This window comes from Fringilla coelebs, assembly GCF_963513975.1.
Source record: "Fringilla coelebs genome assembly, chromosome: Z".
NCBI classification, from domain to species: domain Eukaryota; kingdom Metazoa; phylum Chordata; class Aves; order Passeriformes; family Fringillidae; genus Fringilla; species Fringilla coelebs.
In genome coordinates, this window is record NC_140031.1 from 2,444,004 (window position 1) to 2,454,157 (window position 10,154).

Here is a 10,154-nt window from a genome sequence, read left to right on the forward strand (position 1 = left end):
CTTCAGCAGCTGCTGTATTCCTTGTGCACTTGTAAGGGAGGCTTGGCTTTTTAGGAAATAAAAGCCATAGCTGCACAGTGTCCCCACCTAATTTTGAATTGTGTGTTTAGGGCTTAATGATGCTTTGCCCCACGTTTCCTGGCCTCCTGATTGTTGCTTTTCTACTTCAAAGGGAACAACTTCCCCGTTTTACTCCTCTGATGACCGTGCTGCTTTGTTAGTGTGTACGCAGTGTCTGCCCACACACACCTGGGGATAACCTCAGCAGTACTGTATGTGGAAGAGGTTACAGACTAGGAAAACCAAGTCATTTCCATGGAGCTGGAATAATGTTATTGTCTATGTATGCTGAAATAACAGCTTTTTCAAGTGTTGCATTTCTGTTCAGTAACTGTATTTGAGATTATTCCTTCCCTAATGACCAGATCTTACTTTTTTGCTAATTTTTTGTTCCTTCTTTCTTACCTCTTTAGTTGGATGTCTGGTGCTTTTTGCCTTCCAGTACTGTTACAGTATTTGAACCAAGTACATGGATGAGGTATATTGAAACAGGATGTTTTGTAATTTTTGTCTGCCCTGTACCCCTACCTTTAATGCTGCATTACTGTTCCTTATTGCCTTTTTTGTATGATTTTTCACGCAGTCTTGAGTTCACATGTTGATCTTAGTAGTACCCCAATCTTTCCTTTATCTTTTCTTATCAGTTTAATATTTTCTACCTGTTAAGGATCAGTTGTTAGCATGATTTATTTCCAATAAAACCATGCTTGTTACAAAGTTTTTCTTGATGGCCTGCAGCAGATCAGTGCTTTCTGCATCACCATTGCACGTCGACTTGACCTGTAAGTAGAGTGTGGAAAGAGGTTCCAAGAATAATTCTGAATAAAAGTTTTAAACTGGTCTCTGCTGAAAATGCTGTTTGTGCTCTTAATGTCAAACTCGAGTGTGGCTGAAGTGGCTGAGGGGATGAGAACATCTTGCATGTACATCAGGAAAGTGAAGTAAGGACAAGTGTCCTTAGGATGTGCTCTAAACCACTCACGGTGTAATAAAGTACAGCTGCAATTTTGTAAATTACTGTGCCCCATGTAGCAGGCGGTAATTGGGGCTGAGGCAAGGTTATGTTCTTCAAACTTCCAGAGCCATGACAGCAACAGTGCAAGCTGAAGACATTTCAGCCTGGATTGTCACAGGCCGTGGTGTGTGTGCTTTTCCTGCAGTGCCAGTAGGTACAAGGCTTGTGTAACCTCTGAATCCTTTAACTCTGCTGAGGATGAGGGTGTTGCAAGGTGTCAGAGTAGTGCAGTGTCCCCTTCCATCCTCCTGCTTCCCCAAGAGAGCAAGGAATTTGTTAGGATGGGTGGGGAGGTGGGGCCTGCACCACTCCCGTGCTGCTCAGCCAAACTGGCCAGTGTAGCTAGGTGTGGCTTTGGTTTATTTCCCTTTCAGCAAATCCTAAAACACATCAGAATGTCTATCCAAGAACTTCCAACAAGAAAAAGCTTGGAGAAAAGGTTAGATAGGGTCTTGCCTGTTTCTTTCCCCTGTGGGAGTTGATGGTTGCTGCTTGAGTGGACTGTATCAAATACACTTTGGAGCTAGCTGCTGAGGTTAACACACAAATTCCCCCACATGGCACAGATACCAGCCTGCTGTGAAAGCCTTGCTCCACACATTGGCCTTCTCCTCAGCCATTCATTTGCTATGATTTTCTCTGCAGTTTCTGGAAGTGAGCTAACTGCTAAAATTCTAGTGACAAGAAGGCTCTACCTTCTCAAAGGCTCAGCCTGAACTGGCTTCTGGTTTTCATATTTGCTGTCACACAAAGCTGTCAGAGAGCCATGGAGGCAGGACTTTGCTGCCCAACACCACCACACCTGCTCCAGGAGATTGTGCACCTGTCCAGCAGCAGGAACAGGCATTTCCTGAATCAGAAAATAGCGTGGGCACAGCCCCAGGGCAGTGCCCGTCCCTGTGCCGGCACTGCTGAGGCACCTCCAGGGCTGGGGACAGCTCTGGGCCCTCAGGACAAGAGAGACCCTGAGGGGCTGGAGCGTGTCCAGGGCAGGGAACGGAGCTGGGAAGGGGCTGGAGCCCCAGGAGAGGCTGAGGGAGCTGGGAAGGGGCTGAGCCTGGAGCAAAGGAGGCTCAGGGGGGCCCTTGTGGCTCTGCACAGCTCCTGACAGGAGGGGACAGCCGGTTCTGCTCCCATGGAACAGGGACAGGAGGAGGATGTGCCAGGAGAGGTTTAGTTTTCACATCAGGAAGAAATTCTTCACAGAGGGTGATTGGGCTTGGGAATGGGCTGCCCAGGGAGGAGATGTTGTCACCATCCCCAGGGGTGTTCAAGGAAAGACTGGATGTGACACTCAGTGCCATGGTCTGGGTGACAAGCTGGTGGTGGGGTCACAGCTTGGGCTTGATGACCTCAGAGGGCTTTTGCAATCTAATTCTTTCTGTAATTGTGAACTGCCAGCCTTTTGCTATCCATCCCCCAGAGCACAGAGAATTCCTGTTAGGAAATCAAAGAACACATATTTTGTCTGAGAGGACAAAACTTGACCATTCAGCAAGAATTCCTGTGAGCAACAGTGACAGGAGGTGCTTGCTAGGTTAAAAAAAATGGTGGTCTAGGCCAACTGTAAAGAACACCATTAGTCCTGGGTGGCTTTTTTTTAAAGTGGGTTTTTGACCCAGGCAGGAGTGCTCACAGACAACATATAGGCAACAACAACCACATAAGTCAAATTTGGATGTGTTTTTTTTTTTTTTTAATTAGGTGGTCATGTCATCACCACACTTTGTTAACACTGTCAATGTGACAATCTAAAACAAAAAATAAATCTCCATTTCCTTCCTGGTTTTAAGAGGAAACTGTCAGGACAAAACTGGGCAGTGCATCACACACCATGAAACAGAAGTGATTAGAACTTACCTAGGAAGTTATCCAGAGGTGGAACAAACTCCTTGAAGCCTTTGCCTTTACCTGTTTCAGTCACAACTTGCTCCAGGCAGAATCTGCCAATGATCAAAGATGCACTGGAAAAACCTGGCTGCTGGTGTTGGATCTCAAATTGGCAGTAAAATCTAGTGGGAAGGGGAAAAAAAGAAATTAAAAAGGGATGAGCCAGCTACAGGAAAAAATAGGACTGGCTTATTGTGAGTTTGCATAGACAAAACCCTAGAACACCCTGATGGTAGCTAGGAAACGACTGCTTCCAATTAATTCTTTAAAGCAGGTAAAAGTGAGGCCAACTCCCACTTGCAGAAAGATCTCATGTGACCAAGTTAATTGGCAATAAAAGGGCAAAAATTCAATTGAGATAGACAGAATGGGATATGGAGAAAAAGGTGTTTCACTTGTCACAGGAACTGACCTGGTCAGCTTGAGCTCCTTGGGCTATTATAAGCGCCCAGAAGTGTTAATTCAGTGTTCAGAAGCAGCCAAAGTGAGAAATGGAGTGCTTGCACCTGTTAGGAAAGGAACAGGACACAAAACAATACTTTCAGTGACAGCCTGTCCTTTATCATGAACATGTGCAGTGTGGCTCTATTATCAAAGGAGTTACTGCAGAGAAGGTTCCAGAAGGGGAACACGAACAAAGCCCTCAACACACTCAGCCAGGCTTTGGCCCTCCAGCGTGGGAAAGGCAGCAGGTACAGAGGGCTAAAAATTAAACCTAGGAAAAAACCTCCTAAAAACTCAAAAATCAGCCATGCGAGTATGTAGATTATTATTTTAAGAAGTTAGATTGCCAGCTTGGACTTTATAAATTGGCCATCTCCTATTTCATTGCTGATTACTTTAGCAGGCACCATACTGATGCTTTGAAAGGAGCCACCTCCAAAATAAAACATGGCATTTCTTGCAGTTTTTCCATGTGAGGAGTTGCAAATGTGCTCCATGATGCCACAGGACACTCCTGAAGGGCATTTTTAAAAAGGGAGGAGTGAAATGGGACTCTCAAACAAAGCAGAGTGCCACAGGAAGGGCTCTGTACCGCACTGAAAATTGTTTCAGTGGCAGCATAAGAAAGATCACATTGTTTTAAAGGTAAGGAGGGTGTCCTGTCATGGAAGCTCTTTGGCTGGCACGATGTCCTCCTTTTAAAGCTTCAGATTTGTACTAAATTTTCCACCCTGCTGCTGCTGGTGACCAACTCTTCCTCCCAGGCTTGCTGCAAAGGAAAATCTTTGCTTAAAATGATGGAAACCCAACCTGAAAAAGAAAAGTCTGAGTGTGCAGGAGCTGCCACATCTTTCTGGCACCCTCTGCAGGCACCAAAGCCTGGAGGAGCTGGCTGCCAGGAAAAAAGGAGTGAATTATCTGAACTGAAGATGTTCTGAACTGAAGATGTACAGGACAACAGGCTGACAAGCAGTCTGATAAATACTGTACCAAAATAACCATCAATTTGGCTTAGAAATGTCTCTACAGCTTCACAACTCCACTGCTTTGCCAGGAGACATCTCACAAGTCATAGTGGTGGAAAAAATTCTCCATTTTGCTCTTTTGTCCTTGCATTTACATCCTTCAGCTCTGATGGCCAAGACATTTTTTAAGCAGCTGGGCTGGTATATTTCCTGCCCACCACCCAGCACTGTGGTCTGGAATTAATTTTTAAAGCAGGTTTTAAATCTTCTGATTGCTTTTAAGATAGTAAAGACAAATTGGTACATAAAAAGCTGGGCTTTCTCATAAACAAATACTTTTAGGTTGGAATGTATTTTCCAGGCTTTTTGTGGAAAAATTTAATTTACTAAGAAAATCCACTTATTCCAAGGCCAGAAGTTAATGTTTAAACAGTTCAAAAAGAGTTTATTTTGAAAACCCCAGTCCTTTCAGCTCTTTCTGGTTATTTAGGCTACCCATTGCTTTATATCCTAAACGTTTAGTGACAGAAAGAAAGGAGAGGTTACCTCCAAATAGTAACTTCCCCAGAGGAAAGGTCATTTGTAAAGAACAATTTACCTACCCACCAACATTTTGTATTGCCATTTAATATTTTCATATCTTTAGAACAAAAAGCCTCCAGAATCACAGAATGAGAACGGTTTGGGTTGGAAAGGACCTTAAAGCTCATCCAGTGCCACCCCCTGTCATGGGCAGGGACACCTTCCACCGTCCCAGGCTGCTCCAAGCCCTGTCCAGCCTGGCCTTGGACACTGCCAGGGATCCAGGGGCAGCCACAGCTGCTCTGGGCACCCTGGGCCAGGGCCTGCCCACCCTCCCAGCCAGCAATTCCTCATTCCCAATATCCCATCTGTCCCTGCCCTCTGGCCCTGGGAAGCCATTCCCTGGCTGCTGTCCCTCCGTGCCTTGTGCCCAGTCCCTGTGCAGCTCTCCTGGAGCCCCTTGAGGCCCTGCCAGGGGCTCTGAGGTGTCCCTGGAGCCTTCTCTTGTGCAGGTGAGCAGCCCCAGCTGTGCCAGGCTGGCTCCAGAGCACAGGGGCTCCAGCCCTGGCAGCATCTCCGTGCCCTCCTCTGCACTGGCTCCAGCAGCTCCAGGTCTTATTTTGTGCCATAGAGGTGTACACAGGACTCCAGGCAGGAATACCAAGTCCAGCCCCTCTCCAAGTTTCTACATCACTGATCTAAAGACATTGTTCAGCGTTCAACATTAGAACAGAGCTATTGTGGTTTTCTGGAAGTGAATGTGAAAACACATTTAGGTGCCTGTCCGTTGCACCTCTGGTTTTGTCATAGTTAGGTTTGCAGCTGGGTTTGATGATCTTAAGGGTCTCTTCCTCCTCAAGTGATTCAGTGATTTGGCAATTGCAGGCCTAAGTACAGGCTGGGTGCAGAATGGATCAAGAGCAGCCCTGGGAGAAGGGAGAAGGTGCTGGGGGTGAGAGATGGACCTGCCCCAGCCTGAACCCCCCTGCCCTGGGCTGATCTCCCAGCGTGGGCAGCAGGGCAGGGGGGATTCTGAGAGCTGCACAGGGACTGGGCACAAGGCAGGGAGGGACAGCAGCCAGGGAATGGCTTCCCAGGGCCAGAGGGCAGGGACAGATGGGATATTGGGAATGAGGAATTGCTGGCTGGGAGGCTGGGCAGGCCCTGGCCCAGGGTGCCCAGAGCAGCTGTGGCTGTCCCTGGATCCCTGGCAGTGTCCAAGGCCAGGCTGGACAGGGCTTGGAGCAGCCTGGGACAGAGGAAGGTGTCCCTGCCATGGCAGGGGATGGGACTGGATGGGCTTTAAGGTCCCTTCTGACCCAAAATACTCTGGGATTAGAGGAGAGCTCTGTCTCCTTTACAAAAAAATTAGGTGAGCTAGAATTTAATCCTAGCATTCCTCCATCATATTCCTGCTCATCTCAACCACGCATTCTCAGAGTCTAAAATAAATACAATTTAGTTACCCACACATCAGCATCCAGCATATAAAGACGTAAGCCAAACTTTGTGTGGTACCCCAAGGCTTCTTTGTTGCTTGTTTTCTCTTTGCAATACCCTGTTCAACAGTGCCAAATTACTAATTATAACACAGAACAGTTAATCTGAATCCATTTTAGTCAGTTTTGCTCATGTGTGCAGGAGGAGTGCCGTATGTTTGACAGCCCTTGGTATTGTGGGGATATTTTATTTTTGCCCAAAACAGCTTCACTGTCAGGGGGCCCCTCATGGAGGAGTGAACCGTGGTGCTTTTTTAGCTGGTACAGGGTAGGGTAGGGGAATGGCGATCGCCTGAAGCAAGGCATGTCCAGCAGGGAGCCATCAGCGCATCATGCATGGCCTAGGAATCCAAAATTCACCCTGGAATTTAAACTTGTTTCAACAAACTTAACAACAAACATCAAAATAAACTTCTTGGATTCCACGTAGAAGGCCTCACCTCGGGATTAATTTCAATTAAATTCAATTTAATTCTATTCAATTCAAAAAGTCATGGCAGCCATTTGAGATTTCCTTGTGACTACCTAAGTCTTTTAAATCTTAAAGCTATGAGTAAAATACTTATTTAGAACAAGTAATTTGGACACAACTCAATGTTTGAATTACTAAAAACCATCACTCATTGCATTCTTTGTTTCCTTGGGCTGTTTCCTCCCAGTCAAAAGTCGGGATCTTGGATTATATTAAGCTCCTAAAAGAAAGCCACAAATGTGCTTCAAACCAGTACCATACAGTACTAAAAAGAAAAAGGTCCACAGATAGCCATATTTTATGCTTGTATTTTCCATATAGAAAATATTAAAAATAAACACGAATGTTTTATTAAATCTCTGGCCACTTGTCATAGTGATGTGTTAGGATTTCCCTTCTCCAGTGATAAGTTAAAGAAATTTACACATTCTCTGGGACCCCTTTTCCTGCGGGTTTTAACAAATCTGAGGAGAACATGAGTTATAAAGGGAAGCCAAGCATGCAGTGCTGCACAGAAAGTGCTGATGTGCTTCCAGGCATTGCTCTTCCAGGGGCTGACTGGAATTCAATCTTTTTGGGTACGCTGGAATCCGTGAGAGCCCACAGAAATCTCATTTTGATTGCACAGACACAGCCGCTGTATCAGCACTGCGCTGACACCTTGAGAAGAGGCAGGGAGGCAGTGCTGGTGTCTCTCTCTAGTGGGAAATAAAAAACTCCCTCTATTCCTAGAGCAGGTGTGTGCTTTGTGTGCTGCACCACGCTCACATCCTGTTATCTCCCTGGCAGATTCGGTGCAGTACATTCCCAGCACATTATTCCAGATTGTGGCATTCCTGACAGACGAATTTAGCACTGACCAGTTGTCAAAGGACAATTGGATATGTTATTGCAGGTAACAGACTGCTCAGATTCTTCTTCTGTCCCACATTTTTCACGCTGTTCTTTTTTTTTTCCCCCCTAATATATACAGAAAATAGGCACCTAAAAAAGGCTATTTTAGAAGAAGGTTGGCTGTCCTAAAGGTTAACCTGCTAAACTAAGAAAAAAGTCTACGCCTACCCCCTTGCAATCAAATCAAGACAAAATAGTGTTTTTACCTTAAAAACAGGATCCAGAACTAGCTGGCAGAATGTCCTCAGCAACTTCTTTCCATCTGGGCTAGAGGCTGATTTGCTGAGTTTTCCAACTGCTGGATCAAAATATCTGAAGAAGATGTTTATTTTTACTCATCCAGTTTGAACTCGCGGAGTATCCACTTCCCCTGCAAATTTCCACTCGGTTACTTTTAAAAGAAAGCTTTGCAAAGTTTCAGGTTTAAGCAGAGATTCAAATAACAGAAGGTGTCTAATTTCAGTATAGAATAACTGCTAGAAGTCTGTGGAGGCAAGGGATGGTTTTTTGCTAACTTGGGTCTTTGATTGATTGATTGATTGATTTTACTATAAACACTTACCTTGCATTTTTCCAGGTTGCACAGGGGTTGGAGCAACCTGGTCTAGTGGGATGTGTCCCTGCCCTTGGCAAGGGGCTGGAATAGATGACTTTTGAGGTCCCTTCCTACCCAAACCATTCTGGGATTCTTTGATTTCTTGGCTTTTACAGGGAAATAGGCACCTAAAGTAACTTTGCTATCAAGAATTCTCCTAGTCCACCCTGCTATCTCTAACTGCCTTTTGAAGCCTTGCTAAAATAATTTCAAAAGCGAAATCCTGGAGGAACCTGTGAGCTACATGAGTCAAGGTAGGTCAATTTATTATAAGGCACCAGAAGAGAAGCAAACACATTGAACTTTCACACCTGTGTAAATCATTCTGTTAACAGCAAGCTGTGTACACAGCTAATAGCAAATCGAGCCTGTCGATTTCAACAATTTCAGGTTCATTAAATTCACACAAATACTCAGTGGAATCATAAGACTGGATTTGGTCCATAATCTTGTGTTTGTACATTAATTTTACCCGCGCAGGCTAATGAAATATTTTAGGTTCTAAAGCTGTGAGAGTGAATCTTTTCTCTCTGCTCTTACAGGCACACACAGAATATCTGCACGACAAGAAATTTCCTTTCTCAGCGTCATGGTTTAACACTCAGATGTTTAAATATTTTTGTTGCAGGAGTTCCAAACTCCCTCCAGGGGCTGCCTGTGGGAGCTCAGCTCAGCAGAAGCACTTGTATGCACCGCTGACATCCTCAGAGTGTCACTGTGGTATCTCAGCATGGATCTGCAGCCTTCCCTCTGCTTCATTTCCACCCCAGAAGCCTCTCACCAGCTCTTCCGCTTCATTTCAAGCTCAACCGCAGCTCTGAAGCAAGAGTTTCCTTCCATACGGCGGGAATATTTATAGCAAAGGTTAAATTGAAACTTGAGAAATGTATTTGTAAAGCCCCGAGTAGGGTCTGGAGGACGAGAGCTTTGTGAGGAGTGTTAACTGAATTGTTAGTGAACTTTCTCTGGCATTTAGAATAGAGGTGGCTCACTCCTGCCACACAGGTGGAACTGGCCTGACTCAGGGGTGGCTGAGATCCATGGAATATAAGAATCAGAGTAAAATCCTAGCTCAGAGACCTTTTTTTCAGTAACTAGGTAAGCTGTAGTCAATTTTAGCTGTAAAGCGAGCCAGTATGGGAGAATTCCATCTGAACACAGGGAAACAGAGCTCAAAACTGGTGAGAAAGCTAGTCTTGAACCCCTTTGCTGAAAAAAATAGTATCTGAACCAGCCCATTTCTGATAATTCCTCACCTTAACAGCAGGACCACCAGAGGAATTTTCCAACTCACTTTGCTTTTTTATTTTATAGTTATCATCTGCAACACAGGAAATAGTTTGTCTTCCTATCCAACTATCCTTTCAGAGGTATCCAGCATGCTTCCAGAGGCATCCAGCACATTTTCATATAATTACTGATAGAAAAACAGAGATTTCTTCAGATCAGAACAGAGGAAATGAAATACCCTCTCAGTCAGGAATATCAGAAGGCCACATTTCTTGTTGTGTAAGTGACAGAAGCAGCAAAGTGAGGCACAGAAAGCCAGTCTTACAGATTTAAAGACCCACAGCTCCCCTTCATCAGTTTGCCCCAGACAGATGTCTGACATTTGGGGTTTGAATGACACTGAGAAACCACCTTGAGGATACACATTTTGTCACCAGAGCATGACCTGCTTTGTGAAATCTCTCCTCCCTCCCAGTTGCTTCCAGTCCCCAGTTGTTTGGTCTGAAATAACATCCCCAAAAGAAGGAACGTGGGACAATGAGGAGGGAAGGGGACTGAAGAATGACTC